Source organism: Geotrypetes seraphini, chromosome 4, assembly GCF_902459505.1.
Source record: "Geotrypetes seraphini chromosome 4, aGeoSer1.1, whole genome shotgun sequence".
NCBI lineage: Eukaryota > Metazoa > Chordata > Amphibia > Gymnophiona > Dermophiidae > Geotrypetes > Geotrypetes seraphini.
This window is the reverse complement of record NC_047087.1, coordinates 55,533,016-55,556,411: the sequence shown is the minus strand read 5'-3', so window position 1 is coordinate 55,556,411 and position 23,396 is coordinate 55,533,016. Positions and strand designations below refer to the sequence as shown.

At 43.6% G+C, this 23,396-nt stretch overlaps 1 long non-coding RNA gene across 2 annotated transcripts in view; it reads right to left on the bottom strand.

The window, feature by feature from the left end:
• Nucleotides 1-6,072: 6,072 nt before the first annotated feature.
• Nucleotides 6,073-23,396, bottom strand: part of LOC117359789 — a 30,406-nt gene continuing 13,082 nt past the window's right edge. For both annotated transcript variants that reach the window (XR_004539301.1, XR_004539302.1), the window contains exon 3: nt 6,073-11,013. This is a non-coding gene — a long non-coding RNA (uncharacterized LOC117359789). The remainder of the gene's footprint in view (nt 11,014-23,396) is intronic.

Below are 23,396 nucleotides of genomic sequence, written 5' to 3'. Positions count from 1 at the left end.
TTAGTCATAGTCATAGTCAAAAGTCCTCATTAGTCTTAAAGTTTTACAGCTCTGCTGTTATCAGTTATTTTATTTATTTTTTTGTGGGGGCAGTCACTCTTTGGGTAGTGGGAGGGAGTTGTGACTGGGGAGTAAGGGCGGGGGGTCATGCCTTAAATTCTCGAGTGGTCTTCTTGTCAGTTTGGGCACCTTTGTGGAACTTAGATACAACTCTAACAGGTCTAACTTCCGGCATCTAAGTTCCCTCTAGGAAAGCTTTGATAATGGCTAAAGTACATTCAGGTTGAAGCCCACCCGATTACCACCCATAACACACCTCCCAACACGCCCCTTTGATCTCTGGATACACAGCAGCCTAGAAGTGCTGCTGCACGTCCAGAAAGTTAGTTTTGATTATCGGCACTTGGACATCCAAGTGCCAACTTAGGCTGGTTTTTGGACACTTTGAAGTTTTGATTATGAGCCCCATAATATACAATTTCAATGGAACTGTAGAGCAGAGGCACAGCTGATGGAAAGATGGGGAGAGAGGGTGCTTGGTCAGAGAGAGAGAGAGAGAGAGAGATGCAGCAGATACCTGGGGCTAAAGGAAGAAGTTAGGACCACCAGATGTCACAGGTCAGATTGAAGCTTAATCCTGAAAAAAACAAGATTTTCTTAGCAAGCCCTAATGAAAAAATTCAGGAAACAACTATTCAATTGAAGGGTCAAAGTTTTGAGATAGTGCCAAATTTTAAAATTTTGGGAATAACTTTGGATCGTAGCGTAACTTTTAGGAAGCATACAGATCTGTTAATTAAAAAAAGTTATGCAATATTGTGGAAATTGAGGACCATCAAAAAGTTCTTTGACATGGAGACCTTCCGGTAGTTGGTCCAATCTACTGTTCTGTCCACTTTGGATTATTGTAATATTGTTTATTTGGGGTTACCTAAAAAGACTTTATCAAGACTCCGATTAGTTCAGAATGCTGCTGTTCGTCTTAAGATTTTTGGTCTTAAAAAATATGATCATCTCAGTCCTTTTTATGATAAGTTGCACTGGTTGCCATTTGGGGCAAGAGTGTTCTTTAAGTTTGGCTGTATTTGTTATAAAGCACTTTTTGCATTATTACCCTCTTATCTGCTTTCCTATTTGAAACTGTCGTATTCAAAATGTACCAGAAACTCAGGTATGTTCATCTTCCCTACCCCAAGGGCCTGCCGTTACAAGACTTTTTTGGACAGAACACTGAAATATCAAGCTGGGAAGATGAACTCCTGGTTAAATCCATTAATAGCCCAAACCTACTCTTATTTTACATTTAGGAAATCATTAAAAGCTCACTTATTTGATAAACAAGAATGTTGATTTTATATTCATGATGAGGTGTTTTATCTTTTAAAAAAATTTTATCTTATGTTTTAATTGATAATAATAGTTTGGAACTATATTTTAACCAATCTCATATGTGATTGATGTACGTGGCAGTGTTATTATGAAACTGAAATTGTACTTTTCGTTGAAACGAATCAGGTTTTTCTGTTGTAAACCGCCCAAACCTGCTGGTTGGGTGGTATATAAGAAAATAAATTATTATTATTATTAAAATTGATTATGGTGTCCCAATGGAACAGAGAAAGAGGCAAGAACAGCCTGACACTGAAGGGAGAAAGGATTAGGATTTAGCTTGCACCTTTCCAGTAGCCGCTCATCAGGTTCCATCCAGGTGTACTCGGTGTTTCCCTGTCCCTAGATGGTTTACAATCTAAGGGGCTTTCTTACTAAACTGTACTAGTAGATGGGCTTAATGAACCCTTAAATGGGTCTTTTCCACAAGTACACACTCACCTCAGGACAAGGGTAAGTAACTCATCTACTTTTTTCTCAATCAATACCCTATATGGAACTAATAGGATACCCTAGGATACTACAAGGCCACACCCACACACACTACACACTGCGGTCACTCAATCACAAATGAACAAAGAAAAAAGAAAAGAAGTGGAGAAAAAGCCTCAGTTATGTGAATGCTTTGGGGAGAGCCTGGATACCAGTCGCAGCTAAGTTTTTTGTTCTGCTCATTAAGCAATATTGAGTGACTAGTGTGCTGATATGCTACGTGTTTTCACATTATCACTGTTTGAATTTTTTTTCCCTGGCGTGCTGTGATACATGGTGGTTCTCTATCGGCTGCTGCAGTGCATTTTTTTCACCATTTTTTTTGTAGTTCAAATTTGCGAGTGGGTATTTAAATGAAGTGGAGTTTTTTTTGGCCATATGAAGCATAACTGAGGCCTTTTCTCCACTTCTTTTCTTTTTTCTTTGTCCATTTGTGATTGAGTGACCGCAGTGTGTAGTGTGTGTGGGTGTGGCCTTGCAGTATCCTAGGGCAGTGGTTCCCAACCCTATCCTGGAGGACCACCAGACCAATCGGGTTTTCAGGCTAGCCCTAATGAATATGCATGGAGCAGATTTGCATGCCTGTCACTTCCGTTATATGCAAATCTTTCTCATGCATATTCATTAGGGCTAGCCTGAAAACCTGATTGGCCTGGTGGTCCTCCAGGACAGGGTTGGGAACCACTGTCCTAGGGTATCTTTTTCACAAGCCCATTTCTACCACAACAGTTAAAAAAAAAAAAAAAAGCCTTTTTTTCTATTTGTTTCATTTATGACCATATTCAAATGTTACCACTAGTGAGAGGCCATTAAAAAAATTAGCACGGACTGCCAGCACAACAAGAGTAGTAGTGTAACTGCCAATTTAAGTGCTGCTGATTTATATATACAGTATGTTTGAAGTCTGTTTATTTACGTACATTGCTTAGTTCAGCCCTATAAAAAATGGAGATTACACCCCTGATGCAGACAGGCTTGGGTCCTTTTCAGCAAATACAACCTAATGATTGTTGCAATTGTCTGGATCTCGCCACGGCTGAGCAGGTAGAACCGATGTTTCAGCCATCATGCTGTGGCTTTCTTCAGGGTGTGTTATGAGGTTTGCAGTTTGTCTTTATATCTACTATATAGTGGGTCCTCCAACCTGATTGGCTGAGGCTTGAAGTGATTGTCCCCAGCATGATGGCTGAAACATTGGTTCTACCTATTCAGACGTGGCGAGACCCAAACAATTGCAACACTCATAACACCAGCCACGGAAGCCTAGGAGAACAAATAGAACCTATTTGTGTGCCATACTGGTGTCACATTGTGCTCTTTCCTCCATTGGTTAGTCTCCCTGAACTCCTTGTGTTGGGCCATCCTGTTGGTCACTGCTCCTGGCTTGCCTCTCGGCTGGATCATTTCTTTATTTATTAAAATATTGTTATAAACTGCTTTTGTGTATCGGCAAGGAATGAATAATGTGCCAACACATTATAAAAAAAAACCACATATTACAATAAATTAACACAACACGGGTACCTGCAAACCCCTACCGTTTCCAATTTTCAAAAAAAAAATAAATAAAATACCCTTCGCAGCGGCAGAGACCTGAAGCTGCTCCTTCCCAAGCAACTCTTCTTAATTCGTGGAAGGGAAAGGTCTCTAATTTCCTGCAGAATATTTCATAACTTACCCCCCCCCCCCTCTTTTACAAAGGTGTGCTATGCTTTTTTTAGCGCGCTAAATATTAATGCGCACTAAACACGCGCTAAGTACTAACGCATGTATGTTATCCTATGGACACGTTAGCAGTTAGCGTACGTATTGATTTAGCATGTGCTAAACGTGCGCTAAAATGCTTAGCACACCTTTGTAAAAGCTCCTCTTTCAACTTTCAGTTAGAACATTCCAAAAGAACTAGGACCTGTTGACTGCATTAGTGTGCACTAACCCCCTCTTTTACTAAGGTGCATTAACTGATTAGTGCGCGCTAATCGAATTAGCGCACACTAAACGCTAACACGTCCATAGCGCTTAGCACATGCTAAATCGATTAGCACGCGCTAATCGGTTAGCGCACCTTAGTAAAAGAGGGCCTAAATCTAATATGCCCATTATGTTCCTAGGGGCATCAGCATTTAACACATGCCGATGCAGTTAGGCCCGGATTCTTGAACTGGCACCCATATCGGTGGCCGCCTTAAAAGCGGCTGCTGATTGCATGTCAATGACGCATCGGCGCTGGTTTCAGAATCGTGCCAACATGAAAGACAGGTGCTAGAAATGTAGGCCAGGGTTTTCCAGGCCTACATTTCTGCTGCCCATTTTCATGCAAATTGTGTCTAGGTAGGCCCTTTAGGTCACCTAATGCCACTTCCAGCATTGGCCATGCCTATTTTGGCATTTGGCGGTCTAAAGCACCTGTGTAGGCATGATTCCGGCACCGATTTTCTAGGCGGCATTATGCACCTCACATCTCTGTTAAAATACCGTTTGGATAGCATTTTTAAAAGAGGTATGGGCGCCTACCGGCACCAAGAAAATTGGTGCCAGTTCGAGAATCCGGGCCTTAGAGTGCACTAAATCAGTTAGTGCCCCTTGATGAATTCCCCCCTTAAAGGTGCAACAATCAAATACGGTAACTGCAAGCACCTGCCAGGAACATAACAGTTCAATCGATCCACTAGATATTCCAGTCCTTCCCTCTGAAGCACTCAAAATATCAGACAAGACACCTTAAAGTGAATCCAACTTTATAAAATTCTAGCATAATCAGGTACATTAGATAGAATGTGAGCCCTCCAGGACGGATAGGGAAAATGCTTGAGTACTTGATTGTAAACACCTAATAAACTTGAAACTATATATTGTCACAAGCCCGAGTCCAATGCCGGCCTTGTGCCAGAGAAGAATGAAAGAAAACATCCCCTGAAACTGGTCCGGGCTAATCACTGTGTCCCTGATAGGCAGGAACAAGACCAGAAAGCACAGGCTGTGTTCAGACCTGATGTAGAACACAGCCTGGTGAAATCTGGTAAGGCCCCTTTAAATCCTCCATTTTGTGGAAAGCTGGCTAAGCAGGGGAAAAGGCAAACACAGCTGAAGGAAGTTCAGCCCCGGAGTAGGGCTGGGCGTGGTACAGCAGCTTGGCAGCATTTAGAGAGCTGGCTGACCAAGAGAAAGGGGAAGACTGGAGAAGCTCTCATGTGGAAGGAGCCTCCAATTCCTCCAGAGCCACGGGATGTGGAAATGTTGGACTCTGAACCAGTTGAAACAACCTTGGTAAATCCAGAATGTGAAGATATGGATTACAGTGTTTCACCAGAGGTGGGATTGCATGAAGCAATGGAAATCAGTTAGTTTGGAATTGTGTTTTTTTTGGAATTAAGTTGTGAATATTTCCAATTCTGCTGGGCATGAGGTTTTTGGTAAGCATGCTAGCTAAAGGGATGTATGCTAGTGAAAATGTGTTTGCTTTAATGGGAAGTTTTTTTTTTTCTTTTGCCAAGATGGCTGCTATGAAAAGAACCTCAATATTTTCTTTTCATAAGAGGTAAACATCCTGATAGCGGGAACAGGATTTACCCAGCACCTTAGTGAATTGTTTGCAATTTATTTTGCCCTTGATAGCAAGGAGCCGCCTTGATAAATCCGCCTGCCTTATGCCTCTGTTTTTGAAAGGGCAGCGCTGCACAGTGCAGTATAACATAATTGTTTGTCAATTTTCAAACAAGACTTTGAGAGAGTCAAGAACTGCCAGAGACTTTGTGATACCTGGGACATTGATAGTTGAACTTGGAGAAAGTTATCCAGACCAGGCTGGTTACCTTCATATTATTTTGTTTTCATGTTTATAACCAAGACCGTTTGGAATTCATGTTTTTTCATATTTTTTGCTTGGACCTGTTCAGTAGAACAATAAATTTGATTTCTTCATTTTAATAACTTACCTGTGTGAGGCCATTCTGATTAAACTCATAGGATAAGTTTTGCACAACAGGGACTTCCTCCATCTTGGGGAAGCACGCTGGGAAGAATATTGTGAGCGTGAGCCGGTTACTGCGAGCTTTGAGGACCGGCCACGCTACAATATGCACATAAATGCTTAGGTGCAAGTACTAACTTAGGCATTCACACCATCCCCCCATACATCATCAAACACACATTCATAACCAAATATAAATAATCAATGTTAAAACTACAAAGTTGTGACAAAACTTGGACACAGCTTTATTAATTCACAAATGATTGAATTTTACATCAATATTTCAATCAACATTCCCAAACAACTAACACAAATATGTATGACCAGATGGTGCCATCCTTGAAACCTTCACCCCAGAACTTGACAATAAATAAGCGCCCCCATTCTGCCTGTGGTGTAAAAGGTCAAAGTTCATCTCATGCCAGCAGCCATACCTAATTCACAATTGCCGGCACGGTGATGTCATCTATGAAGCAGCATGTTCAAGGGTTTATCTCTAGAATCATATGTTTGGATAAACCCAACTGCCAGTCAATTGAAGAATATAATTAGCATTTTAGATTACACTCCACTATTACAAGCTGCAACACCCAGGAATCCCTATAAACCCCAGTTCTGAAAAGACCCCACTCAAAACTCCATCAAATATAACAGTAAAAGAGGGAATGGGTGGGTGGGCAAGCACATTCCATTTTTCCCGACCTGTCACTATCCCTCCTCTGAGTCTGCTGCCCAGCTCTAAAACGGCTTTTAACCGCTAATCTTCCTGTTCAAACTTCTCCCCTCTGTTCTCACTCTTCTCACTTCCAAACCCTCTAACAGACCTTCTAAATGCTGAAGTGGTGAATGGACTCACCAGGTTATTGAGCCTTCCCCAATATAATGGGTGGTGGGCTATGTTTATGCCACCCATGCAACTGATGTAAATGTTCATGCCTAGATACTGGAGATATATGCATAACCCATAGTATTCCATAAGTTACATGCTTAAGTCTGAGTCCTACTAACACTCCACCCATTTGCACACTTATCTGTAAAATATACACGATAGTAGATATGTGTATAGAATAGTGCATGACCAGATTTTCAGCATTTGCATGCATGCATGCACAATATATGCTGCTATTCTAATCACTTATTTGCCATGTAAATATTAGCATCTTCTTTAGAGAATTTCTCTCTTGGTCATAGGAAATACCTCAAAGTGCAGTCTGTTGCTAGCCAGTCTCTGTTTCTCCATGAGAAGGTCTTCTTGTATCTACATTTCATTTCTGATGGGCCATGGAAAGAGGTGTTACAGCACTAGGCATGTATGAAGGCTCATCTGGAAATCATTTTTTTAGAAACAGAGAAAAAAAATGAAGGCAGATAAAGATCATATGGCCTATTCAGTCTGCCCTTCTATGTCATCTACTCTTTCACTCCCTTATGCACTTGTCCCAAGCTTTCTTGAATTAAGATACTGTTTTCATCTCAACTGGGAGGCTGTTGCACAAAGCTACCACCCATTCCATGAAGTATTTGCTGAGTCTGTCCCTTTTCACCTGTATTCTATGCCCAGAGGCATAAGGGAGGGGGAGGGGATGACAGACCACTCCAGGTGCCATCTTGGCAGGGGCACAGGTGCCTCTCCTCCTCTCGTGCTTATTTAATTATTTGCCAGCGTAAGCAGCATTTTTTACCTCCTGCTCGGGTTGGCTTCGGCTCCCTTCTGATGTCATTTCCTGGTCATGGGGCCTGTCTGCTTAGTCCAGTGATTTTTCCACTTTTTCCATTTGGTCGGAAAAATATGGAATGAAAATAAGTGGAAAATCTCTGGACTAAGTGTACAGCCCTTGATGGAGACTTGCCCCAACTTTGTTGGTTGAGCTGAGAACTTTTCAGCGACCCTTCGTATAATGTAGAGTAGCTTCACTGAATCTTCAAAATCTGGATAGACTCATATTGAATGCTGCCATCCTCATTGCTATTTTTTTCTTCTGAAGTTCTGCAGTTTGATGACACTTCTGAAGTAGAAAATATAAATTATGTCTTTCAAGCCTGAATACCGTCAACCCTGAATGCCATCAAGCTTCCAGAATACAGGACAAGTTCTGGTCAAACTGAAGAACCTGGTAAAACTGAAGGAACCAATTCAATTTTGAAACAACAAGGAGAGTTCGAAATCAACTCTTTCATCCCTAAAATACTGCATTTTAAATAAAAACATTGAAAAAATATGCAGATTAGTAACATTTTGGCCCTCTTTTACAAAGGCGCGCTAAGCATTTTAGCATGGGTTTAGCGTGCGCTAAATCAACGCATGCACTAACCGCTAATGCATCCATAGGATAACATGCGCGCGCTAATATTTAGCATGCGCTAAAAAGCTTAGAGCACCTTTGTAAAAGAGGGGATTTATAGCAATGAGAGTTGTAAACCCTAAAGAAAATGTATCAATTTACTGAATCTGAAGTTGTTCCCTTGGATCTTGGGAACCATGTGTGTACCCCTTGTACAGGCTTCTATAGAAGAATGTTCTCTGCATCACATGTTGCATAACATACAGAACTTGTCAAGAGAATGGTACATTTTTAACACCAGAGAAAATTGATGTGTAAGACCTGTACAGCGTGTACACATGAGCTGCTATTGGGACCTACAGTACAGTAATTTATACTCTCTTTGCTCTTGAAAATACACAGAGTTCTATTCTTTGAATAACTTGTTTTGTATATACTGAAGTCTAGATGGTGCAGAATGACCTAAGGATGATAAGGCCTGAATACAGGAATAAATTACAACTTGCTTTGCAATGGTAGTGTCTGTTTTCAAAGTTGCAAAGAGTTATATAAGAAAAGTATCTTGTTTGTGGAGCTTCTACGCAGCAAAATCCCTTCTTCATCCTTGTATAATAACTGATATATCAACCTGCAAAGGGCACAGTGTGGCCTGGGGATTACTGGGAAAGCTGAGTACAGAAGTTTCCAAATTTGAACCTTATCGTTTAAGTCATAAGAAAGTTGCACATTCTCGTGCTGACCCCACAACTATCTTGGTTTCTATCTTCCTTCCGTGAATGCTCTCTATTCCATCCCTACTTGCGTGCACTGGAAACAAAAAAATCAGTTCATTTCCCCTTCACAAATGGTTGCAAATGCCCTAGTCTTCAAGAGTTTGAAAGAGTCTTATGTAAAATCTTCAGTATTCCAATAGGTCAGGGGTCCTGAAATTCAGTTCTTGAGGACCACAACCCAGCCCACAATGAATATGTATGAAAACTATTTGCTTGCAACGGAGGCAGTGAATTGAATGCAAATAGATTTCCATACATTTTCATTGTAGAAATCCTGACAATCAGGCTTGGGTTGTGGACCTTGAGGACTGGATTTGAGGACCCCTGCAATAGGGTGTCTCATATTCAAGTGCCTGTAGGTGCCTTATTTTAGATGACCGGATAGGAAATTAAGTGGCACCGAACATCAGTGAAGCAAAAGCACAGCAATAATACCATATGAAGTTCATACAGTATTCCTGCATTATCTTCATGCACAAAATAAGTTCCGGTGTATCTTCTTTTACCACATGCACGACTCTTAATTTCCTCTGATGCTATATTCACTCGTGTCACCTTTATTCGGGCATCACAAGCCACTGCATCGCTCCTGAAATGGCAAGATTTTTCCTCCTTTCTATTCTCCATTTCTTGCTCCAGGGAGGCAAAGGAAGCTGTAGATCAATAGGATATCTTGACTGAAGTTGCCTGCAGCAGTTCCATTTCTCAGACTGGACACCGATGCTAACCATCAATAGCAATAAGAGGCCGTCTCAGACAGCATTAAGGCACTCTCTTCTGCATGACTGTCTGGTGGTTACTGATAAGCATCTCGTACACAGAACTCCTACAAATAAAGCAAATCAAATATGCAGGCCTAGCAATTATTGTGACTGATCATTTCTTTTCTTTTATGTTTTAATAGATAAATGAATGTGCCTAGTTACGTCAGATATTTTACACATGTCTTGCACTTAGAAAAGCAGAAATAATGTCCTTGATAATTATCTGTGAGACAAATGCTTTAAGGGGGGTTCTCTCATATTATGTCCATAAGAAAATATTTAGTATACCCTACTCTTTGTTCTCTCACAGTTTTAAAAGGGAAGAAAGAGAAAAAATGAAGATGTTTTGCATTCTTTGCAGACAATTATAAATCAGCAGTAAATTTATCCAAGCTGTTTAGTTTAACCCACTCATTAGTAGTTCTTTGGGGAAACTAAGAATGCAGCCAACCCTTTTTATTATTATTATTATTCACAAAATGGAAGGAACAGCAAATAAAAGTGTACAGGCTGAAGGTAGATTGCGAGACGCTTATCCCTTATGTAATCATGACAGTTCTAATTTGCTTAAACATAATTTTGTTGTTTTACTGATTGTAATGAGTAAACATTGGGCTCCATTTTACAAATCTGAGATAGAGTTTTCTACTTGGACCAGCGAGGTAAATGCTCCGATGCTCATAAGAATTCTTTGAGCGTCGGAGGATTTACCTTGCCGGCCCACAGTAGAAACCTCTACCGCAGCTTTGTAAAAGCCAGCGATTATTTGTTATGTTTCTATTCCTCAATAAAACATCAAGGTAAAAGAGATTGCATTGCAACCTTTTGCTAAAGTTATATTTATTTGTTTCTGCCCAGTGTTTTTTGTTTCATTTGAATATATGTTTAAGAAAGTAGTAGAAAACCAGCAGAGTGAAAAAAAATGTTGTGAAAACAGTCTCAATAATAGGTTAATAACAAACGAGGAAGAAGTCCTCAAACATCCAGACATGAAATAAATTTGCATCTTTGCTGGGATACTGAATAACAATGTATTAGTGGTCATTAAAAATAAAAACAAAAAAAAAAACCTTGTTAATTTCTAACACACATATTTTTTCTTAACACATATATGTTGTCTTATATATAAAAATGCAATAGTCCATGTAATAATCCGCAAACTGTGTGCAAATATTATGGGGACAAAAAGACACATCTTGACACCCGATGATGGCCAAAACCATTTCGCTTTGTTGGCTTCATCAGGAGTAGTGTCATCTAAAATCCATATATGGTATGCAATACATACATAGTCAGCTTTGCTTGTTCAATCCCCAATAATGCCACTTTAATGTGTGAGTCACCTGTTTCACAAAAAACAAAATCAATTCAGTTTATCAGGACAGGCTTGCTGATAATATACCTGTTGCATCCCTCTTTCTATAAATATTAGTATAGCCTGGGAAGATTTCTGTAGCCTGTATGTTAGAAAGATATGTTTTCAGAAATCATAAAGATATGTAGCACTATGTAGCAATTTTTGTTGTTGTTGCTCCTGGGTAGTAAGTGTTCTTTCTTAATTGCCTATGCCACAAAAGTATGTAAAATGGCTTTCGTTCCCCTCAAACTTTGCTTTTGTGACCAAGTCATAGATTTTTTTAAATGTACCTTTTTTGCACTAATTTTGGCCATATGCCTTAGTAAAATGAACCCTTAGAGTGCCTTCAAGAACTTTCTAAAACCTTCCATTAATATAAATAGCAATACAATATAACTATAGAGCTCTTGAGATCAATTCAATTCCAGCTGCCTAAATGGTAACATATCTCCATGGCATCCAGAGGCTGCAAATATGTGGCAGACACATTCTACTATGTATGTGGCCAATTTATCAAGACAAAAGGGAAAAAGTACTCCAAAGAAGCATCTGCTAAGACAGTGTTTCTCAACTCAGTCCTGGAGTACCCCCTTGCCAGTCAGGTTTTCAGGATATCAACAATAAATATGCATGAAAGAAATTTGCATATAATGGAGGCTGTGCATGTAAATTAAATTTATATATGTATATTCATTGTGGATATCTTGAAAACCTGACTGTCAAGGGGTTACTCCAGGACCGAGTTGAGAAACACTATGCTAAGACATGCGATGCCTAAAAGGCATATTTCGGGGTCAAGACAAACTTCACATGCGAGAACTGCCAAAAAAAACACTGGAAGGTAGGGTTGTGGAATTTTCTGCTACAAAATTTCTTAGAATGTTTAATTTTAAAAAAATTATTTAAATTTTAAAATTATCAATGTTATTTGAAAATAAATTATATATGAAATATGTTTCAAGAATCTCATACACATTAATCATAGGTGAAATAAATGTATTGTTTCATTACCACAATTTCATTTTATTCTTCTACAGGATGGTAAAGAATAAAATGTCATTTTGGTTTTTCTACAGGAAGGTAAAGAGGGGAAAAGAGAACCAAGAATTTGGTGGAACTCACTGACCACTCAAGCAACTGCTACTTCTGCATTGTGGACCCTTCCAAAGGTCAAATTGGCAAGCATGTATTTTCAATCACAAATCTGAATATTCCTTCATGCATTGCCCTAGTGCCACATTACCCTAAGCTCCCCATACCGACTCCCCCAGAGAGCAACAAGTCAGAGAGTGAGGGAGAGCTTGTAGATCCAGTTTACAATATCAGTGGTGCAGCTGATAAGAAAAACCCAAACTATCCAAACCCAAAAGACCTCAACCACTTGATTGGAGATCTTGGTCTCACCAAGTCTATTGTTGAGCTTTTGACGTCTAGGCTTAAGCAGTGGAACTTGTTGGATAAAAGCGTGCAAGTCACAGATCGGAAGTGTCACCTAGCTTTTCTACCTTCTTCACCCATCAAGATGGTCTCTGCTTCTGCCACAATGTGATCAGTTTGTTTCAGGCAATTGGAATCACCTGTAACCAGAAAGAGTGGCATCTCTTCAATGACAGCTCATCCAGTAGCATCAAAGCCATGTTGCTCCATAATAGGAATAAGTACATGTCTCTTCCACAGGCTCACTCAGTGCACCTCAAAGAGGATTACAATAGCATCAAGACCTTACTTGGCACCTTGAAGTATAAAGAGTATGGCTTGGAGATCATCAGAGACTATAAAATGGTGACATACCTAATGGGTCTCCAAGGTAGTTTTGCCAAGATTTCCTACTATCTCCTTCTTTGGGACAGCAGGGATACAAAGGTGCACTACCAAAGGGGAGAAACAATATCATATGGAAACCACTGGTGGAGCCCCAGAAGGTGCTGATGCACATCAAATTGGGTTTAAATCAATTTGTCAGAGCTAAAGATAAGGAGTCAGCAGCTTTCAAGTACAGTGGTGCCTCACACAACGAACTTAATTGGTTCCAGGAGCAAGTTTGTTATGCGAAACGTTCATTATGTGAAACGCGTTTTCCCATAAGAATACATGTAAAAAAAAATAATTCGTTCTGCAGCATAAAATATGCTAAGATGACATAAAAAAAGATAAATTTTTGGTTATTATTTTTATTTAGATACATCTAAAAACATAATTGTTTTTTAAAACAACACACATTTTTTAAATTTAAAGACAGACTAAGTAGAGTCTAATTTTACAGTGAGAGAGGGCAGAGTCTCAGCGGCAAAAACTGGGACTTAACTGTTCATTTTTTTTTTTTCTACCGTGTTTCCCCGATGATAAGGCAGGGCCATCAAATAAGACAGCCCCCCCTTTTTAGAAAAAAATGTAAAATAAGGCACCCCCCCGCAAATAAGCCACCCACCGATACCTGCGCTTACCCGAATCGGGTGGTACGGTGGGTGACTCCGTGTGGTCCCTGGCACCCCCGACACGATCGGGGCAAGAGGGAGCTCAAGCCCTCTTGCCCCCCCGACTCCCCGACACGATCGGGGCAAGAGGGAGCCCAAGCCCTCTTGCCCCCCGCCTCCCCGACACGATCGGGGCAAGAGGGAGCCCAAGCCCTCTTGCCCCCCCCCCGACTCCCCGACACGATCGGGGCAAGAGGGAGCCCAAGCCCTCTTGCCCCCCGACTCCCCGACACGATCGGGGCAAGAGGGAGCCCAAGCCCTCCTGCCCCCCCGACTCCCCGACACGATCGGGGCAAGAGGGAGCCCAAGCCCTCTTGCCCCCCTGACTCCCCGACACGATCGGGGCAAGAGGGAGCCCAAGCCCTCTTGCCCCCCCGACTCCCCGACACGCTCGGGGCAAGAGGGAGCCCAAGCCCTCTTGCCCCGCCGATTCCCCAACTCCCCGACAATATCGGGCCAGGAGGGAGCCCAAGTCCTCCTAGCCACGGCGACCCCCTAACCCCACCCTGCACTACATTACGGGCAGGAGGGATCCCAGGCCCTCCTGCCCTCGACGCAAACCCCCCCTCCCCCCAACGACCGCCCCCCCCAAGAACCTCCGACCGCTCCCCCAGCCGACCCGCGACCCCCCTGGCCGACCCCCACGACACCCCCAACCCCCTTCCCCGTACCTTTCTGTAGTTTGCCGGACAGACGGGAGCCAAACCCGCCTGTCCGGCAGGCAGCCAACGACGGAATGAGGCCGGATTGGCCCATCCGTCCCAAAGCTCCGCCTACTGGTGGGGCCTAAGGCGCCTGGGCCAATCAGAATAGGCCCGGGAGCCTTAGGTCCCTCCTGGGGGCAGGGCCTGAGGCACATGGTCGGGTTGGGCCCATGTGCCTCAGGCCCCGCCCCCAGGAGGGACCTAAGGCTCCCGGGCCTATTCTGATTGGCCCAGGCGCCTTAGGCCCCACCAGTAGGCGGAGCTTTGGGACGGATGGGCCAATCCGGCCTCATTCCGTCGTTGGCTGCCTGCCGGACAGGCGGGTTTGGCTCCCGTCTGTCCGGCCAACTACAGAAAGGTACGGGGAAGGGGGTTGGGGGTGTCGTGGGGGTCGGCCAGGGGGGTCGCGGGTCGGCTGGGGGGCGGTCGGAGGTTCTTGGGGGGGGGGCGGTCGTTGGGGGGAGGGGGGGTTTGCGTCGAGGGCAGGAGGGCCTGGGATCCCTCCTGCCCGTAATGTAGTGCAGGGTGGGGTTAGGGGGTCGCCGTGGCCAGGAGGACTTGGGCTCCCTCCTGGCCCGATCGTGTCGGGGAGTCGGGGGGGCAAGAGGGCTTGGGCTCCCTCTTGCCCCGATCGTGTCGGGGAGTCGGGGGGGCAAGAGGGCTTGAGCTCCCTCTTGCCCCGATCGTGTCGGGGAGTCGGGGGGGCAAGAGGGCTTGGGCTCCCTCTTGCCCCGATCGTGTCGGGGAGTCGGGGGGGCAAGAGGGCTTGAGCTCCCTCTTGCCCCGATCGTGTCGGGGAGTCGGGGGGGCAAGAGGGCTTGGGCTCCCTCTTGCCCCGATCGTGTCGGGGAGTCGGGGGGGCAAGAGGGCTTGAGCTCCCTCTTGCCCCGATCGTGTCGGGGAGTCGGGGGGGCAAGAGGGCTTGGGCTCCCTCTTGCCCCGATCGTGTCGGGGAGTCGGGGGGGCAAGAGGGCTTGGGCTCCCTCTTGCCCCGATCGTGTCGGGGAGTCGGGGGGGGGCAAGAGGGAGCCAGGCGGAGAGAGGGCAGTTAAGCGCAGTGCCTGCGCGGAAGGATGCAGCTCGGGCGACTTCGTTGTGTGAAACGAAGTTCGTTGTACGAATCAAGACATAAAGTTCGTTGTGCGCAGCGTTCGCTGTGCGAGGCGTCCGTTATGCGAGGCACCACTGTACCTTCAAGACCTAATCTGTCTGAGGCAAAGGTCAAAGCTGGTGTCTTTGTTGGACCATAGATAAAGAAGATCCTGGAGTGCAAGGAATTTTCCAAGACGCTAACTAGGAAAGAGACAGTGGCTTGGAACAGCTTTGTCATAGTAGTTCAGGGTTTCCTGGGCAATCAATACACAGAGTTGGTTGAGAATCTGGTGAAAAAATACAGTAAAATGGGCTGTAGGATGTCTCTCAAAGTCCATGTCATTGATGCTCATCTTCAGACATTCAAGGAGAAAATGGGAGCATACTCAGAGGAGCAAAGTGAACACTTCCACCTGGATATACTGGGCTTTGGATGTTGCTACCAAGGACAATATAATGACAACATAATGGCAGACTACACCTGGGAGCTGATTCGTGAAAGTGGCATACAATATAATCGCAAATCTAAAAAAAAACAACTACTCACTTCTAAATCTTCTGTGGTCATCTTTGTATAACTTCAATATAAATACATGTTAACTGTGATCCATATGTTGCTTTTTATGACTTTATAAGAATGAAATGGTGAAAATTTGACTTTTTCACGTTTTAAATAGGTAAATTGTGAAATTTGACTAACATGTTCATAAAAGCAGTTTTATGGAAATAACAGACATTTTTTTTACACTTTTTAGGCATGAGTAATTAGGAAATTACACTTACAGCCCAGGAACAAAAATCATGTTACATAGGGCTCCTTTTACTATGCTGCGGTAGCTTTTAAGCACATGCTGCAGATTAGCGCACACTAACCCCGCGCTATACGAAAAAACTAACACCAGCTCAATGGAGGTGTTAGTGTCCAGCGTGCACGACATTGTAGCGCGCGCCAGTGGTGTACCAAGGGTATGTGGCACCTGGGGCCCATCATTTTTTGACACCCCCATGTAAAAAAATATTTTTTGTAATAAACATGAAAAATAAATGGTCATAATAGAAACAGGCACTGAAAATTTTCTTTTACTAGCTGATGCCCCGGCGTTGCACGGGTATTTAATTATAGCAATAACACTGTAAATGGATTCAAATAAAGATACTTTATAGTGGTGAATGAAATTATTTTTTTACAGCTTAATAAAAAGTACAATATTCAAATTATAATGTGAAATATTTGACAAAATGAATACAATACAACTAACGCAAAACGTGATTATAACCAACAATTTTAGTTTCACCTCCTGGAGCAAGAACATATAAATTATTGGGTGAACCCACCCTTGAGCAAGCAACATAGAGTTGTGGGCCGCGAGACCCCCAGAACATATCACCCCAGGTAGTGAGGGATCTGCATACCAAGTTTCGTTCAAATCGGTCAAGCCGTTTTTGAATTACTGTGAGAATGGCAGCTTTTTACATATTTTCCATTGACATGAATGGGTGAAATCTGATTTTCTGTTTGTAGCTCCGCCCACGTGTGCAGGTGGGCAGCGAGACCCCCAGAACATATCACCCCAGGTAGTGAGGGATCTGCATACCAAATTTCGTTCAAATCGGTCAAGCCGTTTTTGAATTACAGTGAGAATGGCAGCTTTTTACATTTTTTCCATTGACATGAATGGGTGAAATCTGATTATCTGTTTGTAGCTCCGCCCACGCGTGCAGGTGGGCCGCGAGACCCCCAGAACATATCACCCCAGGTAGTGAGGGATCTGCATACCAAGTTTCGTTCAAATCGGTCAAGCCGTTTTTGAATTACTGTGAGAATGGCAGCTTTTTACATATTTTCCATTGACATGAATGGTGAAATCTGATTTTCTGTTTGTAGCTCCGCCCACATGTGCAGGTGGGCAGCGAGACCCCCAGAACATATCACCCCAGGTAGTGAGGGATCTGCATACCAAGTTTCGTTCAAATCGGTCAATCCGTTTTTGAATTACAGTGAGAATGGCAGCTTTTTACATTTTTTCCATTGACATGAATGGGTGAAATCTGATTATCTGTTTGTAGCTCCGCCCACGTGTGCAGGTGGGCCGCGAGACCCCCAGAACATATCACCCCAGGTAGTGAGGGATCTGCATACCAAGTTTCGTTCAAATCGGTCAAGCCGTTTTTGAATTACTGTGAGAATGGCAGCTTTTTACATTTTTTCCATTGACATGAATGGGTGAAATCTGATTTTATGTTTGTAGCTCCGCCCACATATGCAGGTGGGCCGCGAGACCCCCAGAACATATCATCCCAGGTAGTGAGGGATCTGCATACCAAGTTTCGTTCAAATCGGTCAAGCCGTTTTTGCGTGATCGCGGCACATACACACATACATACACACATACATACCTCCGATTTTATATATATAGATTGAACCTCATATATGTAACCATTAATCTAAACATAACATAAATTATGTCTGAATTGTCATGACATCAGAAGTACATATGGAGTAGTTGCAGGTGATGCTTGGGACAGTTCTGATTGTGTTAGTTCGGTTTTATGTGTTTTTTGAATAGAAGGGTTTTTATTTCTTTTTTGAAGGTTTTGTAGTTTGTGGTCGAGGTCAATAGATTGTAGAGTTGGGGGTCGAGTGTTAGGAGGTTGTCGAACAGTTTTTTTTCTTTTGACGATTTTGGTTGGAGGGTATGTGAATGGTGCCTGAGTTCTCCTTTGTCTGGTTGAGGTGGATTGAATTATTTAGCTGAAGAAATTAGTAACCCCCCTCCCCATTCCACACACATTAATTCTCTTCCATTTTTGTTCCCATTCTAAAAAACACTGAGAAGTTCCCAGAAAAAAAAACAACATTAAAATAAGAAGTGAAAACAAAGGCCCCTACAGATGAGAACATAACATAAGAATAGCCTAACTGGGTCAGACCAATGGTCCATCATGCCCAGTAGCCCATTCTCATGGTAGCCTATCCAGGTCACTAGTACCTGGTCAAAACCCAAAGAGTAGCATGATTTCATGCTACCGATCCAGGGCAAGCAGACACTTCCCCCATGTCTTAATAACAGACTATGGACTTTTCCTCCAGGAATTTGTCCAAATCTTTCTTAAAACCAGCTAAGCTATCTGCTTTTACCATAACTTCTGGCCACTTAATTTTTAACCTTAGATCTTTCCTTCCAAACAGAGACCTTGCTAGATGTCAAATACAGCACAAGAGAACTTCACACGGACTTAGCTGTGCAGGAAATGTGAATCTCCTCATACACCCACCATATAGTGCAAAAATGTGCAAAGGTCTGGTTTTTTCTTTCAATCACTACATATCCTAATGCCACACAAGCAGCGCTGTTACAAACATATTCTGAAGGTCAATGCTAAGGTTAACAAAGTTTCCTTCCTTGGACCACAAGGAGATACTGACAAACCACTGGAAGAGATCCCAAAACAACTACCCAGGCACAACACCCAAAGACCCACTCAGTGTGTGAACCAGTTGAGTGAAGTGGACTAACTGTGGGGTGGAAATGGGCCCGGAGTTTGCTCAGCAGAATTTCCCAGACCACCTCTTCCTCTCAACACATTGACACGCTGCCGCGACCACCACCACCATTAGGAACACCTCACCGGGTAGGCCAGCAATGCTTATAAACTTTATAAAACACATTATTATATTTTCTTATAAAGCACATATTTTAACTGAACTCTGACATCCTCCACCTTGCCATTCACAAAAATAGAAGGAAGAAAAGTTCCCGTTTCCTGCTGTCTCATGTCCCCGGCCTGTACAATATTTTTCTTCTGCAGACCCTTCAAAAGTCTGACCAAATCCTCGTTTCACTTACATTATAAAGTACTGAGGATGCCATCTCTCTCCAATCCCAGGTCCTAAAGTCTAAGACAGTAGTGCAAACTAGTGCTGCCCGATTCAAGAAAAAAAAAAATTCGATTCGATTCAGCCTATTGAATTGGTTTTTCGATTCAACTTTCCTGCTCAATTGGGTGTTTGTTTTTTCAAACATCCTGGTGGGTTTATTTTATAGCTTTTTCACCCCCCTTTGGCTTCTCCTAACCACACTGGCGCTGTGGTGTAAATAAAATAAAGAAACAAAAAGGACTTTTCCTCTCTGTTAAATCCTAGCTCACGTTTGCGGTCTAACACCAGCTCTGGCAGGATACACATTTCAAATCTGACATATTGTAATCACAAAACAGAAAATAAAATTAGTTATTCTACCTTTTGTTGTCTGGTTATTTTTCAAATCTTGTTGGTCCAAGGCTCTGGTTGTCTTCTGATAACTTGCTTGCCAGGGTCTCCTTCTTCCTTCTTTCTGCATGCTAATCATCCATCTGCCATCTCTGTCCTCCACGTTTACCTTCCCTCCCCAGGAGGTCTGGCATCTATCCTTTTTTCGTCTCCCTCCACAGATCCATCTTTTCTTAACTACCCTTTCATCCAGCATCTCTCCCTCCTTCCCCACCACCCTGGGTCCACCATCTCTCCCTTTCTTTTCCCAACTACCCTCCTATCCAGTATCTCTATCCCCACCCCCCACCCCCACACCATCCCTTGTGTCCAACTTCTCTCCCTTTCTGTTCCTTCCCTCTCTAAAAACCATGGTCCATCATCTCTCTCCCTCTTCTCTATTTTCAGACCCATTATTTCTTCCCACCATATGAGTGTCTCTTTGAACCCCCCATTCCCTCCGTGTATTTCTACACCAGGGCCCCCCTCCCTGAAGGCCTGTCCCCCCCTTAAAGGACTGCATCCCACCCCTGAAGGCCTGTACTCCCCCCCAAAGGCCTGCACCCCCCCGAAGGCCTGCATCCCCCCCTTGAAGGCCTGTCCACCCCTTGAAGGCCTGCACCCCTGAAGGTCTGTCCCCCCCTTGAAGGCCTGCCTGTCCCTCCTTGAAGGCCTGTCCCTCCCTTGAAAGCCTGCCTGCCTGTTCCCCCCCTTGAAGGCCTGTCCCCCCTTTGAAGGCCTGCCTGCCTGTCTGTCACCCCCCTCCCCCTTAAAGGCCTGCCTGCCTGCCTGCCCCATCCCGAAGGACCGCTCACCCCCCTGGGCTCCCTGCACCACCTATGAAGCAGCCCGCAGCAGGATCGCGATTTAAGCGATCCCTGCGCTGCTTCGGAGCTGCTTCCTCCGCCGCGGTCCCGCCCCTCCTCTGACATCAGAGGAGGGGCAGGACCGTGGCACAGGAAGCAGTGCTGAAGCAGCTCAGGGATCGCTGACATCGCGATCCCGCTGCAGGCTGCTTCATAGGTGGTGCAGGGAGGCCAGGGGGGCGAGCGGTCCTAGGCCAGGGGGGCGAGCGGTCCTTCGGGGGTGGGGGGGACTGAACGGCAAGGCCGGGAGCACCCCCTCAGGGCTTGCACCCGGGGCCAACTGCCCCCCCATTAGTACGCTACTGGCGCGCGCTAAAACCACTAGCGTAGATTAGTAAAAGGAGTCCATAGTGTAATTAAAGCATCTTAAAAGTCTGCAGTTATTTTTCATTGGAAGACAAGCTTGCAATGATAAGTATGTTTCTTTCAGAGCCTAGACTTTCTAAGCAGTAACTTCCCTAATCCCCTCCTTTACAAAGCCGCGCTAGCATTTTTAGTGCCAGCTGTAGCGGTAACAGCTCAGATGCTCATAGGAATTATATGAGTGTCGGAGCTGTTACCATGGTGGCCAGTGCTAAAAATGCTAGTGCAGCTTTGTAAAGAAGGGGGTAAATGACAAAAAATTTGATATATTCACACCAATTTTAATACAAAGGTTTGTGTAGTGTTTGCCATCTTATTTAAGGGCTTCCCAAACCTCCCCTCAGAACTTGTAGGACATCCATAATCAGAATCAAGATATTTTATATGAAAATTGATTCCATGCATGTTCATTTTGGATATCCTAAAATCCCGACTGTGGATTTCCCAAACTAGCAGAAGCTTTACCTTTTTTTTTTAACCAATATTAAGGATGAGTGTTCTATTAGTGTAAAAAAAAAAAAAAGGTACTACAAAGTACAAGATATTTTGTACTCATATATAAACACAGCTTGAGATGTTCAGCAAATGACATATATGGTATAAGAAAACTACGTTTAAAAAAAAAATTCATCGGGAGATAAGATCTAAGTCTATGTAAACCACTTCTAATGATTACAGGAAGTCATAATCTCTCCTTTATTTTAAAAAATCTCCTCCCCAAAGTACACTTGGCTGTTTCTGATACATTCCACAGGGGAGTGTGTGGCACAGTGGTTAGACCTACAGCCTCAGCTCCCTGAGGCTGCAGGTTCAAATCCCACACTGCTCCTTGTGAACCTGGGCAAGTCACTTAGGGCTAGATACACTAAAGATACCGACTGAATCACTGTTGGCCAATTGTCAAGTAGCAATCAATATGCTATCAATTTTGCGTGCAAATGATTTGCACAGAGGTGCAAATCATTTGCATGCAAACACAACCAATCAATCACTCAGTGATATGAGGCACTGCTGTTAGATCTTGTGTGTGTGTTAATGGCACAGATGTGTGTGTGATACAAATGCACAATCTGCCCCATTAAAAAAAAGAAAAAAGCCCCTGCCCCATGCCACTGACTCCCCTAAACCAATCCCCTTCCCCAGAAATAGGCAGGAGGGATGCCCACTCCCTCCTGCCACACAGAACCCCCCTGCGTGATGGCTGCCTCCCCCTGCACCAGGCACCCCCAAGCCACCGTCGTCCCCAAACCCCCCAAAAATGGCAGGAGGGATGCCCACTCTCTCCTGCCACAGGATGCCCCCACCAACCCATCTGAATCTCCCCATACCTTTTAAAAAGTTGAAAGCAGGAAGCCCGCTCTGAGGCTACTGCTTTGGGCCCGCCAGTCCTAAATGAAAGGCCTTCCACTCCCCAGTGCATCATGTAATGCACAGGGAGGTGCCAAAGGTCCTGATTGGTTCAGATGCCTAAGGTTCTTCCCGCAATATCCTGGATACAGAGGGAGGTGCCTAAGACATGATTGACTCAGACACATAAGGCCCCTCCCATTGGGAGGGGGCATTAGGTGGCTTAACCAATCAGAGCCTTTGGCCCCTCCCCAAAAATCTTTTAATTTCATATCATTGAAATGAGGGGTGTCAGGAGGGGTGTGAAGTGACTTGCGGGTTTCGAGGCTCCACATCATTCTCTTCTTGGATGGGTTGAGAACTTTTTCAACAGCCCCTCGTACATAGATTGTATACACTTCTAAACAACAATTTCAGAAAACCATTTTTTTACATGTGGCGATCCACACCATGCAGACATTTTACGGAAACATGTTTAGAATTTGTTTGGGCACAGTTTGGGTAGGACAAAAAGCTATATGTTAATTCCCTTTTTTACTAAGTGAATACACACGAGGGGAAATTTATATTGGCTCAAAAGTACACATAGTTTTTTTAAAAAAACTTATTTTGGCTAAAGTTTTACTTAAGGAATTAAGGCCTTCTTTTACTAAGCCACATGAGGCAAGTAAGTAAAAGTAAGAGGAAAAGAAGGCCACTTTGGTTCTCAAAAGTAGTAACTGAGAAGGTAAAGAATAAGAGGTTAGCTTTCATAAACTACAAAAGATCGCTGAACGAGGAAGACAGGCAAAAATATCTAGAAAAGTTGAGAGGCTGGTTGAATAATCAGGAAAGCAAAGATACAAATGGAAGAAAAAATAGCTGACATGGTAAAATGGGGAAACAAGACTTTTTTTCGATATATCAGTGATAGGAAGAAGTGCAAAAGTGGCATTATGAGTCTCAAAAGTGAAGGGGAGGAACAGGTAGAAGCTGATAAAGAAAAGGCTAAATTGCTTAACAAATATTTCTGTTCTATTTTCACGGCTGAAGCGCCAGGAGTGGGACCACAGAAAACAAATGCAAATAGGAATGGAGGAGTGGTAGACCCTGATCGATTTTCAGAGGGTTGTGTTTAAAAGGTTCTGGATACATTAAAGGTAGATAAAACGATAGAGCCGGATGGTGCTGAAGGTACTTAGGGAAGTTCTGGTGGCTTCCCTGACTGACCTTTTCAATGCTTCTCTAGGGTCGGGAGTGGTACTGGAGAACTGGAGAAGGGCAGATGTGGTCCT